General features: G+C 35.9%; 1 long non-coding RNA gene across 1 annotated transcript in view; it reads left to right on the top strand.

Annotated features, from left to right (window-relative positions):
* Positions 1–18,013, top strand: part of LOC134730425 (uncharacterized) — a 72,120-nt gene that overhangs the window by 39,377 nt on the left and 14,730 nt on the right. The window contains exons 3-4 of the long non-coding RNA XR_010112185.1: positions 3,579–3,691; positions 8,336–8,632. This is a non-coding gene — a long non-coding RNA (uncharacterized LOC134730425). The remainder of the gene's footprint in view (positions 1–3,578; positions 3,692–8,335; positions 8,633–18,013) is intronic.

Here is an 18,013-nt window from a genome sequence, read left to right as displayed (position 1 = left end):
TTCTTTACAGACATAGATCCCTGGATAGCCTGTGACTGGGCTGGACTGCTCCCACTGGTCCACCCCTTGGTGCATGGCTGCTGACCTTACCACATACAGAATGCAGTCAAAGACTCACGCCAGCTATTCAATAGACAGAGACTCTCAGTGGGAAAAGGAAGACCACTGTCTGAAGATAATCTTTAAAATAATCCAACTATGTAGAAGCTTAAAAATCCCAGTGGTAAAGGAAGGGAGAGGGCAATAGATTGAAAGTAGATGGGAAAATGTGCAGGAAACTCAGTATTCTCCATAATTGTCTCCAATATATTGCTACCTCTTTGTCTTACCCTATCCTCAATAATTTAATTTGTAACTTCAAACCTTTGTCAAGGGTTTCTAAGTAGAAAAGCAGGCCATCTCTGACATATCAAAATAGAGACAGCCAGGCATATTTGTCACTGTCAAAGAAGAGAATTACAATTATGGAAAGAAGGAAGACTGGAACTCTGACTGAAGGTATCCATATGAACTCATGGGAGGATGGACAGATAAGTAGATAGTTAATGAAATAGATACAGCAGTGTGTGTGTGTGTGTGTGTGTGTGTGTGTGTGTGTGTGTGTGTGTGTGTGTGTACAGGTGCGCGTATGTGTCCGAAACAGCCTAGAAACAATGGTACTTCAGTAACAATAACCACACCTACCATTCTTACTTTGGTTTCTAAACATTATTTTATACTAGAAGAAAACAGGACTTCTTGGAAAATTGGCTTATGCCAAGGTTGGGTCTGGGAAAATACAAGATGTGCTTGGAACATCTTTAAGTCCAGAAAGAAAGAAATCACTCCCTTTATCCCCTTCCCCCACAAAATGAGGACATGTTAAGATACACAAAAAATACTTTTGAATGGAGCTCCCATTGGCCAAATCTGGGACAAATTGTGCATCGTGATAAATAATAATACAATAGTAATAATTTAACTTAATTTAATGAATATAAGAATCCACAAGTCCATTCTAATATAAAGAAGTAAATAGATAGTTTAAAAGGGGAATTGAAAAGCTCATCTCTATAGAAAAAAATGCCAAGTAATGAATTTTTTTAAAATTTGAAATTAGAAATTCACCATGTGGAAATAATTATTGTAACATTTGACTCAAGCACAAATGATCAATAGATACTAAAACAAGAGGGTGAATATTTGATGAGAAAAGATATTTACAAAGTCTGAAAGTATCTCCCCACAAGACACTTATTAATTATGGAGGAGGAGATAGTAACTATGGGAGAAAACTGGCAGATACCACCTTAACCAAATGATCAAAGTTAATTCACCATTAGTGGGACAAATGGACATCAAGTGCCTCCTGAGAATGACATAACATCACTTCACGGTATTCCTGCTGAAAATGCCCAATCTGAATCTAATCATGAAGTAATACCAGACAAACAAAAAGATTGAGGGACATATTACAAAATAACTGGTCTATACTCTTGAAAAATGTCAAGGTCATGAAAAACAAAGAAATACTGAAGAATTACTTCAGAATAAAAAAGACTCAAAATGTATGACAACTAAATACAACACGTGATCCTGGACCAGAACGAATATCTATTTTTCTATAAAAAACATTATTAGAATAACTGGCAACATGTAAGTTTTTTGTACTATCATTTACTATATATATATATATATATACACACACACACACACACACACAATTATAATTGAGTATAGTTTTGTATAAAAGCCAATTTCCTGATTTGTGTAATTATACTCTGGCTGTGTAAAAGAACATTCTTAATTTTTTAGGAAAATACACACAGAAACATTTAGATGTAAAGAGGCAATACTTACTCTCTAACAGTTTAACAAAAGGGGATAGGATGAGATTACCATTTAGGGAGTCTAGATGAAGTTTAATTACTTGTGCTGTTTTTTTCTGTCATTCTGAAATTATTTCAAAATAGAAAGTTAAGAGAAAACATATCCCTCCAATATGGCGGAAATGTAAAAGATGGCACAGAAAATTTAGCTGCAGACGGGTTAAAGAATAATCTCAAGAGGTAATGGTGTTATTGTCAGTTTTCATAGGAAACAACAAAGGAGTCTTACCCCTTTCCGTGGTTTATCTCCATTATCCTTAGAATGAGCTCCTACAGGTAAATGCAAAATAAGCATTGAATTAGAAAATTAAAAATGCGAAAGTATAGTAAGAAAACATTTTACCATTTAAAATGTATTTAAGTATTTAAACCTAGTGAACAACATCCAGGCAAACTGAAAGGCATCTCTAAGGTTATTTGTGAAAAGCAATTTACTCAACAATGCAAATGTGAAAGTAAGCCGATCCTTGGTGAATTCTCTTAGACTACAGCATCAAGGAGAAGTATCTAGGTGCTACTCAGGAGACAAGCAGATGTTTTACTCATCTTCAAAAATGTAGATAATGTAAAGAAGAGAAAGTTGCTTGACATTATACAAACAAAATTCTGAAACTGATTACAATCTTCAAATATTTGGCACATAAAAATTAAAAAAGAGAGAGACAATTGCTGCAAGGATCACAAAGATCAAACTCAGCCAAACTAACCTTCTTCTTATTTTTTTTCTGAGAAGCTTCCTAGCTAGACATACAAGTCAGGATGAAATCTATACACATGTATTTTGCCACCAAAAAGTTGTTAACAACGTTTTACAAATCATCATGAACAAGGTAGAAGGGTATGGGCTGATCCCCACATTCTAACACATTTGGCAGAAGGTAGGTTTAAAATCATTTAGATCATCGTTCTAAAGCTTGTTCAAACTGTAGGGAATGATCTAGTACTGTAAAGGATTCTATCCTATTCAGAAAGTAGATAATTGAAAGGCAAATATGCCAAATTTATCAGGGATGGCTTCAGAATTTAACTACAGAAGCACAAAAATAAAAAATATTTCCACAAGCTGGAATTATTGGTTGAAGCGAACGAGGCTATTGGTTCAGTAAATATTCTCCAGTTATAAAATATAAAAAATTTGGAAACTGCTGAAGATATAAAAAGTAAAATGTGTTATAATGGCCAACGCTGAGATGGACTTTGCTGATATTTTCATGATATTTCTTCTTATGTTGTGTGTGTATGTGTGTATGTATTTTTAAATGAAAACATTCTGCATATCCATTCATTACTTCTTATATGCATATATGCACGGCATGCCTGCTAGCGCCTGGCAATATTCTAGGTACTGGGGACAGTCAGCTATAAATAAAACAGACAAATACCCTTGAATTCATGAAAGTTACAGTTTAAATATAATTTAATATCTTATTGTCTTCTCAAGATTATAATGAAAGGGTCTTTCATGTTATTAAATATTTTTAAATGGCAGTAAATAACTGCAATGTTTCATTGGTGGTATGTATGACTCATTTATTCATTTTCTTATTGTTGGATGTCTAACTACTTTGAAATTTTATTGTCATAAACAATGCTAAGCTGTTTTGTGCATAAATTATTAATTATATTTCTCATTTATATTATTAGAATATGACCCAAGGAATGTTATTAATGATCACCTCTTCCTCTTTATTTTCCATGGCTTCTGAAAAGATTGTAATGACTATACTTATACCTAAACAAGTAATAAATAAATGCATTTGGCTTCCTTACCTTGAGTATTGAATCAACATTTGAAAACAAAGTAATCAACCTTTGGCAATTTGGTGAGTAAAAAATTATATTTTATTAAGCTTTCACTTTACATTTTTATTGTAATTGAGGACTAAATTTGTATATGTGTATTGGACATTAGTCTTCACTATTTTGTAAATTATCTGTTTATTTTTTACTGTTAGTAAGTGGAATGCTCATCTTATTTACATTAGTTATAAGCACACTCTATATAGGTAGGAAGAATAATCATTTGACAAGATGAACTTTAATATGGAAAAATTTTAAAAACAAAATTGAGGGTTGCGTTAATCTCTCACACACACACACACACAAACACACAAAAGCACACACACACACACACACACACACACTATACAAAAGCAACATGGAGAATTTCTGACCTAATTGTACTTTATTTTGATTTCCAAATCTAAAGTTTTCAGATCATATAAAAGTAAATGATGACCAACACTGAAATACATGAAAGAAAAAAGCCCTTTTATATTTTTTATATTAAGAAAAAGCATGTGTTCAAATGTGGGAGGTAACAGTTTTACTCTTCTTTAAATGTGAAAAAAGCCCACTCATATTTGGATGCACATTTTAAGTGGGACATTGACATACAAAGGCTTTTCTGGAGGAGAGTGACCAGAAACAGAATACAATTTAAAATTATATTGTGTCAGGATAAGTAGAAGTGGGAATACTTAAATTTACAAATGTAGTTTTTTTTCTCTTTCCCACTCAGAAAAGGAAGGTAGTGTGTACCAGAATAGTATAATTTTGTGACCCTCTAGGGCCTTGAGCTGTGACAGCCTCTATATGTGGTAGAATTTTAAGATGATTATTGAGTGCATGTATAAATGAATGAATTAATGAATCAACAAGTGAGCCAAGATCAATGAGTAGAAGTTATGGTATATGCGTTTTTCACCAACTTTCTAAGCATTAGATTTTCCCAACAAAGGATGTGCTTCCTTAAGCAATAGTGAGCACCGTGAGATTCTGATGCAACTGTCAAACATAGAGAAGAGATTGGGTAGATGGAGAGAGAAGCCAGCATTCAGCCAAATATTTAGTAAGGCCACGCTTACCTTCATAACTTTTAAACTCTTTGAGAAAAGACAACTATTATATATCATTTAAAAGTCAAAAAAGAAATGAATAGAATTAAATGGGAAGCTGAGAAATAACATAGAAAAAAATTCTATGATTTCAAGCCTGAGGTGAAGGCAAGAGGTTGAAGAAGAGATTATTTGAAAGCAGAGCATTTGAAACTCTATTTCAAGTGGGAAACCTGAGTGTCAAAGGCTCAGATTTTAAAATATCTTGAAATAATTTAGATCAGTGTATACCACTTTTGCATTATAGAATGGAATCATAAATTTGAATGTGATACTTTGCCAAAATGTTGAATGAATAGAAAATGTTAGTGAAGTACATTTCATTCATATTCAAATTTGGGAGGGGGGGTTCTGTGGATAATAAAAAATAATAAATATAAGATAGGTTCTTATTATCAGTAGGATTCATCATTAAAACATAGCTGGCTTGATAGAATAAGTTGTTCTAGAAAATGGGGGTATCATTGACATAAGACTCTTCCTCTAAACTTTTATACCTAATACATTAACTGCAATCATGTTTCCAGCCAAATTAATCAAACAGATATATAAACTATTTAAGACGTTTGAGTAGGAAAGCCAGAGCCACTCTTTGTAGGCTCAGTCTGCCAAAAACCATTGGAGGCGTCTCTATTTCTAATATTAGATACTACAATTGGACCTCCGCCTCCTGCCTCCAGATAACTACTCAGTAGGGCCGACTTTCAGCTTATGTGAAGATAGAGGAGAACAGGATTTGTGACATTCTGGGATTTTGCCAGAATTTAGTAGGTGGTAGAACTAAGGCTGAAGGCCAAGTGACAAATCCACTAGATAGCTGCACAAAACATACCCTCATGCTTTTGTTGATTAAAGTGTTATATTATTTTTCTGAGCATGGGGGTAGGGAGGAAATAGTCTACTTTTTTGAAAGTGTCTCTCCAAGAAAAATAATTCCAAGTTAAGGCTGGTATACTGTGAGGGGGAAAAAACTAAAATAAAAAGCTTAGCTGTAGTTCATTAACTTTAATTGGTTTTTGTTGCCTCTCCTCAGGTTTCCTGGATCTTTCAGCCATCTCCTCCCCCAACTCTCTGCTTCCCCTTCTTCTACCTCTCGCCTCCTCCCCCTCCAATCTGGCTTTCCCTCCTTCCTGGCAGCATTTTTAGCTTTAATTTGATAGTAAAAAACTGAATCCAAAGTTACAAAATTCTTCAGATTCAACTTCTTTGAAAGAAAAAGAAGTTTTAGAAAAAGAATAGATATCGCAGCTTCTAACCAGAACTCCTTCCGAGGCACATGTCCCCCACATGTGGCAGGTGCCCTATGAAGGTGAAACAGATAATATTCATTCAGGAAATATTCCCGTATTTAAAAATGGGTTTTCTTTTTTAGCTCTTAGAACAACCACTTTTCTGGGCCCCAGAGATAAGAAGGGAACAAAACAAAGTCCCCATTCTCATTAAACTTACGCTCTACTGGAACAACAGACAAAAACAAATGACCAAACCAACATATTAAAAATGGTTAGTGATAAATACTATGAAAATACATAAAGCAGGGAGAAGGAATTAAGAGTGTTGGGATGCTACTTTTGAGACTATGGTCAACAAAGGTTTTTCTGAGTGTGTGATTCTTGAGCAGGTGCTTAATGTGAGACTATAAGCCATGTGACCTTCTGGAGGAACAGCATTCTAGGCAAGGGAACAGCACATGCTGCAGTAAAAGGGTCAATTTATCTGGAGTGCAATGAGCAAGACGGAGATGGGAGAGAAAGAGCTCAAAGATAAATGAAAGAAAAATATTTAAAAATTGAATAGCTTTTACATTCATCTTTTACCATTAGAGAGTTATCTGTATGCTTAAGTATTCTGCAATAGCCACCTAATCTATAAGGCTCAGAATAATTGCTATATGGAAATTTCCTGAGCATTTAATTCTGAAACACATGCCTTTTAGATCTCCGCTTCAAAGTCTCTACCCCAATCATTACAGAAAGCTAATCGTTTCAGAGTCTTAATTCAAAAATGAGGTGCTAATTTTGGTTTCAGGGTAAGAAGGAAGATGAGACTGAAATGTATACCTGAACAATGTAGTTGATTCTTATTTACAGATAATTGACCCATCCAAATTTAATTTTTAAGTGAATTTGCATGAACTACATATTTCTTCCACCTTTTATTTCTACTAAATCCCATATGGTTGGAGTCAAGTTGATTCAAACATAGTCCATAACACCTTAAATACCCACATATGCAGACACACACACACTTACAATTTTTATACTCAAATAGAAATGTATGTGTATGGTATGTGTATCTTATACCCCAAGCCCATGAGAAACAAGATTGTTTTTAATTGTAGCTTCAGAGAATGTAAGCACCTGCCTTTTTAAGATTCACTCAGAACTCCCCACATACATAGATTACTTTCAAACCAAAGCAAAGGGAAGGGAATGTTAAATTGCTTTTAGGTGCACTGGATGATTTCCATTAGTCTTCACTTATTTTAAGCCCAACACACACACAAGTGCTAATTTTCATCACTAGTGTAGTCCAACCTGATCTACCCAGGCATAATTGCACCTAAACTTCAGACTTAATTCAATGCTTCCCAATGGAAGTAACAGCCAAATTTGGAAAGAGAGAAAAAAATTTGGAGAAACAAAACACTGCAATAATGGCTAGACAAAGAATACTGCTGTGGAGAACTGTGTTCTAGCTCTGGTACATGACCATTGGAAAGTTATTTCACTTCTGTATATCTCAGTGTCCTTATCTGTATATCTGTATAATGAGCATATGCTTAATTGATTGATGATTTTTAAGACCTAGTTAAGTTTTAAAATGCTATCATTGAACTTTAACGGGATTCAAAAAAGATGAAAATAAATTCTTAGATAATAAATCTATATCAATAATTTATTTTTCCTTTGTGACACTGTATTAAACAGAATGCTGGTTAAGACTGGTAATTGCTCCTTACAGAAAACAGATTTAATGTAAGAGTAAGTAGGAAAGTAAGAGAAAAATGGGGAGAGATTTTGCAAAGAAGAGATAAAGAGAGCTTGGAAGGTGAACTGAAAACAAAATCTGTAGCGCAGTACCCACTGAATTATGAGAGTAGAACAAGAAAAGCAGAAGTCTATGTGGTTCAACACTTGAGAAAGAAGTCCTATTAATAATAGCAAAAGCGGTATCAGGAAATGGGCCTTTTTGAAGGTAATTAGGTTTAGGTGAGGTCATGAGTGTGGACCCCCATGATGGTATTAATGCCCTTATAAGAAAAGGAAGAGACATCAGAGATTACTCTTTTTGGCATGTGAGGATACAGAGAGAAGGCATCTATATGCAAGCCAAAAGAGAGCCCTCACCCAGAACCAAATCTGCCAACACCTCCATCTTGGACTTTCCAGCCTCCAGAACTATGAGAAATAAATGTCTGTTGTTTAAGCCACTCTGTCTATAATATTTTGTCATAGTGGCCCGAGCTACAACATATTCATTGTCACATTGTTCAATGAGCCATTGAATGAGAAAGTTTTATCTATTAAATGAATTTAGGACCCAAATGCTGTGTATTTTTATTTGCAGTCCTTCAGAGAGAGAAAAACTCCCTTAGAAACCCATATTAAAAGAAACGTGCACATGTATCCCAGAACTTAAAGTAAAATAAAAAAGAAAAGAAAAGAAAAGAAATATGGGGAAAAAGGAGCAAGAGGAAGTTGAGAAGAAAATTCAAGAAGGTGGTGCTACAAGGGCTTCTCAATTTTGTACTTTTTCCTTTCAACATTTTCTCTCCTGGACCCAAGAAACATCAAAGGACTTTGTATTCTCCAGTGAATGAAGGATAACAATTAGACATGGAGACACTTGGTTTGGCAGAGCAGGGTAACTATTCTAAACCAAGGGGTTGACACTTGAAAGTTTCTTTGTCCAGAGACCACTATTCCCTCCAATAACAAATGGCTTGTGTTTGGCAGAAGTAATGTTCAATCTATAACCATAGATGAAATAGAAATGGTCACTCACATCAAGGTTTTTGCAAAAGTGAATAATTGGCCAGGTGTTTCTTAAATAATTCTTAAACTACTCTTTCTGTGGATCTATGTTTCCTAGAATTTTCTCCTTCTTAATCTCTTCAATCATATTGAACCTAGGCCTTTGTCCTCACTATAAAGGACAATTGTCAGGAAAAAAATCTGACTCAATAGCAATTTTATCTTTTCATTCATTTTCTTATTCACTCATTCTTTTCATTCTTGGTTATATTTCCATTTTAATAGGATCCAAGCTAGATAAATTACATTCCAGAAGTGGGATTTCAGATAACATTCAGCGTGGAGTGCAGGAGTTGAAATGGTGAGGGTAAACAAGGAGACAAGTTCAAAGAGTGAGTGAATCTAATTGTGATATTGGATATCCCAAGATATAAATAGCTTACTATTCTGCCCAAGGAGAAGATGTGCCATGAACACTGAAAACTTGCTCCTGTCATCCCCCAAGTTATAGGTTCATACATGAATAATCAGTCTTAGAAGTATAAAATTGCAAAATATATTTTTGAGAAAAGATATATTAATAGTAAATTATTATAAATGTCAGTAGCCACACATAGGGATCAAAGCTATTGAAAAATGTGTTCTTATACCTTCATCTCATGATGTGTGTGCAGCTCTGTGCAATGAGAATTGTAATAATGACTTTTAAGAAATTTTGTCAATAGATTTGAGAGAAATGCTTTACTTTGACTAGATATTTTAAAGCTAGAAAAGAAATAAAGACCCCAGTAAGGGTAAGATTGAAAGATAAATAAAACTTTTCATTTTCTTATAACACTTTTCCTCAAATACATTTATGAATATGTTTTCCTACCCCTATAAGTTTTAGTAAACATGAATCAGATTTTAATGATTAAGAATATCATGGTACTCAAGATTACCATAGCATATATGAAATTATTCTCATTCAGTAGTGAAACTATATTTGTAGTAGGGATAAGAGGTTGAGTTGACTGATTTTCAACACCAGAATATACTCTTAAAAACTATGTGCTGTTACAATTTGGTTTTATCATTATTTTCCTTCTTCTTATAAAAATAGAACTCTTAATTAAAGGTTCCAATTAATAGTCAAACAATGGAGAAATGAACACACACACACACATATATATGCATATGTGTACATCTATGTATGTATGTATATATTTCTTTTATAGTTCTTCATAGTGCCTTACCTGGTGTTCTGTATATAGAACACACGCAAATTGTTGTTTTCTGAAAGAATAATGCTTCATCAATGTGGGCTCAATATTTGTCTCAATGGTACCAAAAGTCTCAAGTCTTGATGGTTGACAATTTCCAAGGCAAATTCATGCTAATAATCTTTGTTACTGCAGCTCTGATCAAAAGAGCATAGGCTTTACACCGGGGTTCAAATTTTGGCTCTGTTAATTACACATTTTGTGGCCTTGGGCAAGTTATTGAAATTTACTGAATTTTAATTCTCTCATCCATAAAATAGGGGTAATAGTACATGCTTCAGTGTGTTGTTCTGAGGATTAAGTAAGACAGTGTGTATAGAACAGCTGAAAGAGTGTCCATCTTGGAGTAGATGTTTAACTGTTTTTAAACTCTTTTCCCTTTTTTTCCTTCCACAGAGGTGGCTGAATATGCATGGCTTTTATTTACAATATGCTATTGTAGGGTTAGTCATTAGAGAATTTGAGGACATAGGATCAGTTTTAGAGCTAATTAACTGCATGTTTTATACTCTAACTTCTAAAGTCACGTATCACTCTTTTATTGTCTAAAAACAACTGTACTCCTCATCATTTTATGAAGTTATCACAGAGTTTTTTCCCTTTAACCAGTCTCAACATTGTTCTTTGAAGTGTGTCATACACATTCTTGCTTTTATAAACTAAATATTATGAATATAATCTTTGTATCAACAAATATATTTTAAAAGATTAGTCTTTGCCAAGCAAGATGGTTAACTATTGGATAAAAAGATTAACAAAGACAAAAAAGCAGTCCCAGCCCTCTCAGAATTCACAGGCCAGTCAGAGAGATAAGGATGTGAGGAAATAATTATGCTACAAGCAGGCCCATTCCTAACATTTGCTAGACCTGAGAATGAATATGAATAGAGGCCCACATACCAGATGCCTAAATATTTAAAAGTTATGAATTAAGCTAACAAACAGTTGAGTAAAATATATTTTATTTTGATGCCTTGACAAATATACCTTCTTAACAATATGACCTATCAGGTTCAAGTTTAGAATTCCTGGATTCTTTGAGATCAAGGCTGGAAAATAATACCATCAGAAAAACTGTCCTCCAGGCCCAGGCCTGTATTGCTCCTTAATTCTTACACTACCCCATTCCCAATTCTGCCTTTTACCATGAAAGCCCTTGGACACATGCGTGTGGACACCCTAGGCAACAAGTTTAATTTCCATCCACAATACACATTCTCTTCATCCTTCAGACCTAGTGGTGCTTGCACCAACTACATGGACAACTCTCAGATGCAAAGACCCAGGAAAAGGATTCCAGGCAGTTTCTCCAAGGGGATTGTTACTGTTTGGGTAGAGAGTTTTATAATCCCAGGTATTCAGAGCATGATTTAAAAAGAGAGAGGCTAGGACTTTGGGTAGCACACCCCTTGGACCCCAAGATCGTCTCTCCAGCTAGAGGAGGGCCAGAGACCTTTAAATCAGGGCCCTTCTCATCCAGGTCTGGGGGTGGCACTAACTACAGCTATCAAATATGGGTGTCCACAAAAGGCCAGTGGATCTCTGAATAGGAGAGTATAGCTTTTCTTCACAGGAATGGGAGAGTTTTCAGAGAAAAGATGGCATTTGAGCTGGGTCTTACAGCATAAGTGGGAGTTTACTGTGTAGAGAAAGGAGGGACGGGCACTCCAGGAAAAGTAACAGCATCTGGGAAAACAGTTTGAAAGAGTGGCATATTCAGAGAATAGTGAGAAGCTCCTCGTCACTGAAGCGTAGGGGGCATGTGGGAGATGAGAAGAGATGAAGGTGGCAAGGTTTGTAGAGGGAAGACTGGGGAAGCGTTGATCATGATGAATGTTGCTCTCCCAGAAGCCATTAGAGATGATACAATAGTAGCATGGTACACTTTAGCACCAGCCTTGTGATTTGAGAGAGGACAGCTGACAGTATGAACTAGCACTGAGGAGATCAACTAATAGGTAGTTCCTCCCAGAAAAAAATCATGAAGCAGAAGCCCCCTGCCATCAATCACTAAGAGCATATACATGCATGTTCTATAACTTATGAGACTGGATGGGGAGCATGAAGAAGGAAGAATAAGGTTTCAAATGTACGGTCACCCCCAAAACAAAGCAGTGGCAGTGAGAACTGAGACATAAAATTAAGAGATACCTAAGAGGAGGAATCAGTAGGACTTGGACGCAGAATGGGTGAGGAAGAGAAGGTTAGGACTAAGGAAGGTATGATGATGGTTCAAGCTTTGGTAGGCTATGATGCTGTTAACTGAGATGAGACTATGGGGAGAGGAGCAGGTTTTCTGTAGTTGACAAAATTCACTTCATTTGTATATTTTCCCATATGGAAGCTCACTGTCAGACCACAGGTTTCTGTGTGTAGACTGAAAGGCCCCAAAAGTTTTTCATCTTTTCCTTTTTCTGCTGTTTAAAACTTCTCTTTCCTTGTGTTTGTTAAGAGATTTTCACTTGATGCATCTTTGTGAAGTCAAAGCCCCTACATGGTCTGTAAATAGAATCATTCTATATGTTAAGATTATAAGATTAAACAGGAAACAAAACATGGACTCAAAAACTCCTCCAGATTTAAAATGTGGAAGCTTCAGGACACCCTTGCTATGATTTCTTCCTTTGCTGCTTAAAAGTTCCATCCCAATGGTTGCAATTGTCAGATTTGACCTCCAAATGAGAGGAAAACTGGTATCATTCCCAAAACTCTGCTAAAGAGGTCTTGGGGTAATTTGAAGGAATGAAGGCTGTTTGTTCATTTGTTTGCAATCATCTTTTTCTATCCATTGGTGATTTTCTTTTCTGAAATGCTCATTTTTTATTCTCCTGGGTCACAGAAATATTGTTGGAAAATCTTTTACACTAACTCTCCGCATGTTTGAAACATAACAGTATGCTTCAACTCAGCCATTTGAATTTCTCCTTCCCATTTTTCCCAAACGCTTTGGACAGTTTTAAAGACTCCAGAAGCATTTGTAGCCAGCTCAGTTCCTGGGAAAATGATTGAACTGAATGAACTAGAAATAAGGCCATTGTATTTAGCCAAGACCTTGCAGAGAGATTCTGGAGCAGGTACCAGCCACCTTTTGCAGAGCTCAGCTAAGGGCACAAGAGGTCCGCTTTGCCTTCTGTGGCTGGAAGAGCTGTGCCTGACTTCTCTACGCTGTCTCCATAGTTCTCACCTTTCCAACCTGTCAATCTGGTGCCATTCAGTGATTACTAAATATACAAACAACAACGACTAAAAAAATCAAATACAACAAAAATAGTATTTGCCCAGTAAGGAAGATGGTAATAAGTAGAATATAGATATCTCATCACTGATTGCTTCCAGTTTAATGGAAATATTTTTGTTTCAGCAACTTGAGTTATGTAGATATCCATGATCGTGATTGCCATATACAAAAACAATAATGAAAGGTTTTATTTTTTAGCATTCTTTCAGGCGTATAATCAAAACTAAGTAGTTTTAAGGAGATTGCTTTAAAGCATAATTTCTTTCTTCCAATCATTTAAATACATTAAAGATTTTCTCATGACTTTTTAAAAAATATTTTAATCCTCCATTTTTAGGTTTCCAATTAATTCAAGGATTTTTTTTTCAATAAAAGCATATTTCTGAAAGACCTCAATTATTTGCTCTTCCTAAATGTTTTCCATTGCAAGGATTAGAGGTGATAAATCACATTCAGTTTATCTCCTACGGTTTCTTCTAGCACGTTGTCAACTCCCCTCTCACCCTCATGTGCACACCCCCTGCATAGTAACTGCATATGGGACAGTGTAAAGGCTGTGGGATAAGTGACACTATTAGCACAGTGTGGTGGCTTTGATGTGTAGCTCTCGGCAGGGTTGCCAGAAGAGTGACAGACTCCTGCTCTAATGCAAAGACTATTTCTCATTTACTCGGTTCACTTCTAATAGTCTTATATTACCATTAGTGGCACAAAGCAGACAGACAGCATGGCTGAAAAATCTCACATCCATGGATTAGCTTATTACTTTGAAAGCCAGCTTTCTGTATGCAATAAGCCCTTTTTTGAACAGAAATAAAGAAAAATATTCAAAAGTAGAATAGGTATCAAAATGAGGCCAATCATTTTTATTTTAATTCAAATGAAAACAGTGTTACTTCCCACACCACCACCGCCACCACCACCCCCACCCCAAGTCCAGGAGCAGGGGTGTGGAAACTCGATTTTTCTGTGCAATTTCTAAGGCAGAAGCTTTCCTAGTCTCCCTGCATGTGCTAGTGTTTCACAAATTTAGTTTTGCCAGTTTCTAAGCCTTGAGCAAAATGCTGTTCCCAAACAAGAACAAAAAAAATTAATGAATAATTTTTTACCTAAAAATGAACCATATTAATGTTTGAAAATTGGAAGAAAAGAGGGGGGATCAGAGGCACCTCAAAAACAGTGTGGTTTTCATTCTGTGAATGAAGGAGGAGTTAACCAATGAGCAGTTAACCAGTAGGTTTAAAGCAGAAGCCAAACTAGCTATAAATGGGGGAACATTTTATGTGTCAGAAAGCTGTTAAAGGGGACTTAAAAGAACAAAAAGTACCATTTGTTCCCCTAATTAACTTTGAAGAGTCTAATTAAGGGCAACATAAAAGTCTAAGAAATGCTGGTTATTAGGCATGTACTTTAACTTGATCAGTGAGAGGGTATTCTTGTAAACAAAGATGCTAATTTCACCCAGCCCAAAATAAACCTCTCTGCAAATATCTCACAACATAATCATGCAGTACCTTGGGAGCAGAATTCCTATCTGGTGCAGCCTGCTTTTTGAGGTTACTAATCTAGGTATTAATGGCACTCAATTTAAAGATGCGATGGAGGATTAAAAAGCATTCTGATAATTTGGTCTGAATATGGCCACTTGTCTACTTAGAGTGTTATCATGTATTTAACTTGGCCTGAGCAGCTCTAAGAATTGACCATTTCAGTCACAACGAGGTAGAACTGCATCTCTAAAACAGAGACAAGTAGGAAAAAGTTAAAGAGCATTTATATCTGATTAAAACATTACATCAGTACTATTCAAGGTTAAGTTAGGCTTTGCTATTGCCTCAAAAATACCATTTAAGTTTTAGTTTTAACACTCAAATAGTATTTCTTTTTAGAAAAGGAACCTATTGGTAACGTAAAAATAGTCATAATATTAGAATAATAAGATTATAAAATTATGTTTTTATCTAGTTTCACTTTAGTTGCTTTAAGTGAAGTGAACACTCATTCCAGAGCTAAAAACCCCGACTTCTGGGAACTTGCTTCATGTTTTGATTCAGTGATAATCACTGTCTTCAACTGGGGAAACACAGATAAAGGTATTTTCTGAGTTCTTCACAGGGATGCTATAATGAGACCATTTTAAAGAGCTTTGCATTTCTTGTGAAAAAGATATTATGATTTGTATTATTGTCAACACCAATACTAAGCCCAGGAGTGCATGAAGGTAGACAATTGTGGTTTAATGATATAATCACACCAAATGGTATTCCCAATCTGATTTAGTTTTGAATTAGCCGTAGCCTGCAATAGCTAGTGCAGCTTTACAATTGACGTACTATTAAAATCAACTCCACAGCTTACAGCTAGGAAAAAGAATGCCTTCTATGAAGCTTTGAGACTTTGGTTCTAAAATCAGTACTCAAAATAACAGCTTTCAAATAAAAGGACAGTGTCTAACAGCCTTGAGATGAAGGATTAGAGATTATAAATAGAATAAGTTTTAAAAATATATTTTGGCATACAGATACTTCTGAGGATGTTTCCCTGCTGGACTTTGTACAGCAGACTGGTTGTACTTAAACTGAAAGAACTTACGGGGAAGGCTACACTGCTTAGGGTCTCAATCTTGATACTCTTGCCTCTGGAGAAACAATCCAATGTAGACATTACAGACAAGAAAAATGAAAAAGAGTCCAAATGGAAGAGTTACAGAAAATTAAGCACCTTAGACTTAGCAACAGACTGGTTCAAACTTTCTGAACCAGTAATGCCCTTAGCTGCCATTTCCATCAATATAAACCAGTATGTACACTCTATACTGTGTGCAAAACACTGAACTATTTTAAGAATAGCAAAGAAGAGGGTAGAACACTGATAGGAACCAAGTAAGTATTCACATAACAGAATCATAGAATCACTTTATTTAAGCCCAAACCCTTTAGCTCAGCCTTGAAATTAATATTCAGAAAATATTGGGCCCATGAAAATTCAATTACACTGCTCCAAACCACAATTATACTGTCTGAAAGTGTTGGTACTACTGCTTTTCACCCAGCCATTCCATTCCCTTCTACTGTAGTTCCTTCACCATTTAGGTAAGAGAATATCATCATCTCCCAGAAGAAAATGCAGAAACTTGTTTTAAGTGTACCAAATCCCTTGAAAGAAATAGTTAAGAATGAAAGGAAGAAACCATTTCAGATCCACTGTCAAATGTATTTACACACTTCCTGAGATCTTATAAGCTCTGATCATATCTTTTATCTTCATATTCCTAATCAATCAGTGAGAGGAATTATCCCCAATAAAGGCAATGGAGACAAGAATCATTTTTTCCTGTGAAAAGGGGTAGAATATGAACATTCTATATATCTTTGATTAGAATATTCCTCTCTGATGTGACCATGACTGTCCCATCATATTTTATTGCTACAATGACTCTGTGCCTTCTGATGTGCCCAAGGACTCGATGTGTCTTTACCTGCAGCAAGAGACTAATTTAGTGCTAATCGCTCAGTGTTGTCATCAAACAGTCAGTGTTGTCATCAAACAGTCAGTGTTGTCTGCAACACCTCACTATCTGTATGCAGCTTTGGGTAGGAATGCTTAATCTTCACATGCATCCATTTATTGGCCTTTTAATTCATTTATATACCTTCTTTACTTTCCACCTTAGCCAAGTAAACATCATCAAGACAAAAATGACCCATTACTGAGAACACTGTAAGAGTTGTCCTATATGTAATATATAGATCATTCTTCACTCCTTTCTCAATTAGAAAGTTTAGGGAGGAAATAGAGAAAAAAAATTCAAAGGTTGAGAAGTATGTAAGTCTGTATTCTGAATCTCTTTTTGAATGGAATAAGTACCCATGCCTACATTTTCTCAAAACACCCTTAGAAAACTTATGTGTGGGGGCCTGGCACGGTGGCTCAGGCCTGTAATCCCAGCACTTTGAAAGGCCAAGGCAGGTAGATCTCTCAAGGTGAAGAGTTCAAGACCAACCTGAACAAAATGGTGAAACCCCATCTCTCTCCCTCTCTCTCTCTCTCTCTGTATATAAGTGTGTGTGTGTGTGTGTGCAAAAATTAGTTGAGCATGGTGGCACACACCTGTAGTCCCAACTACTCAGGAGGCTGAGGCAGGAGAATTGCTTGAACCTGGGAGGTGTAGGTTGCAGAGCTGAGACAGACCACTGCACTCCAGCCTGGGCCACAGAGCGGGCTCATCTCAAAAATAAAAGAGAAGAAAGAAAACTTATGCTTATGCACGTGAAGAAGCAACTCCCTGCCTCCCTGGCCTCAGCCTTGTCAGAGTTTAGATGGTTAAATGACAGATCGTGGAACAAAACTGACTATTCTTCTCCATATCAAAAGGAAACCAGGCATGTTTCAAAGCCTTATGAAAAGCCAACCTGTTTCTCATGGTTATCTTACCCAGCTTTGGGCCAAGTCTCAACAAGAACAGGAGCCCAGACACAGTCTCTTCAATTTTGAGTTTTTCCCTTCAAAGATGCATTTCCCACAGGTGGCATTTTAATGAGTACTTCACAGAATTCCACATCTGTGTTGAGTGGGCCTGATATTTCTCCCCAAATAATTTTTTTAACCTCATATTCAGATGAGCCAAAGTTTGGTCTTCAGAATTGAATACCCACATCTACTCTGCTTGATACTTGGATGAGTGGAATGCTTTATCCAGATGTTCTATCCAGACTAATTTTGTAGTCAGGCGCAATGAATGATGACAAAAATAATTCAGCAAGATACAACA

The sequence above is a fragment of the Pan paniscus genome, chromosome 4, assembly GCF_029289425.2.
Source record: "Pan paniscus chromosome 4, NHGRI_mPanPan1-v2.0_pri, whole genome shotgun sequence".
Classification (NCBI taxonomy): Eukaryota; Metazoa; Chordata; class Mammalia; order Primates; family Hominidae; genus Pan; species Pan paniscus.
The sequence above is the reverse complement of the archived record's forward strand: the minus strand, read 5'-3'. Positions and strand labels throughout refer to the sequence as shown.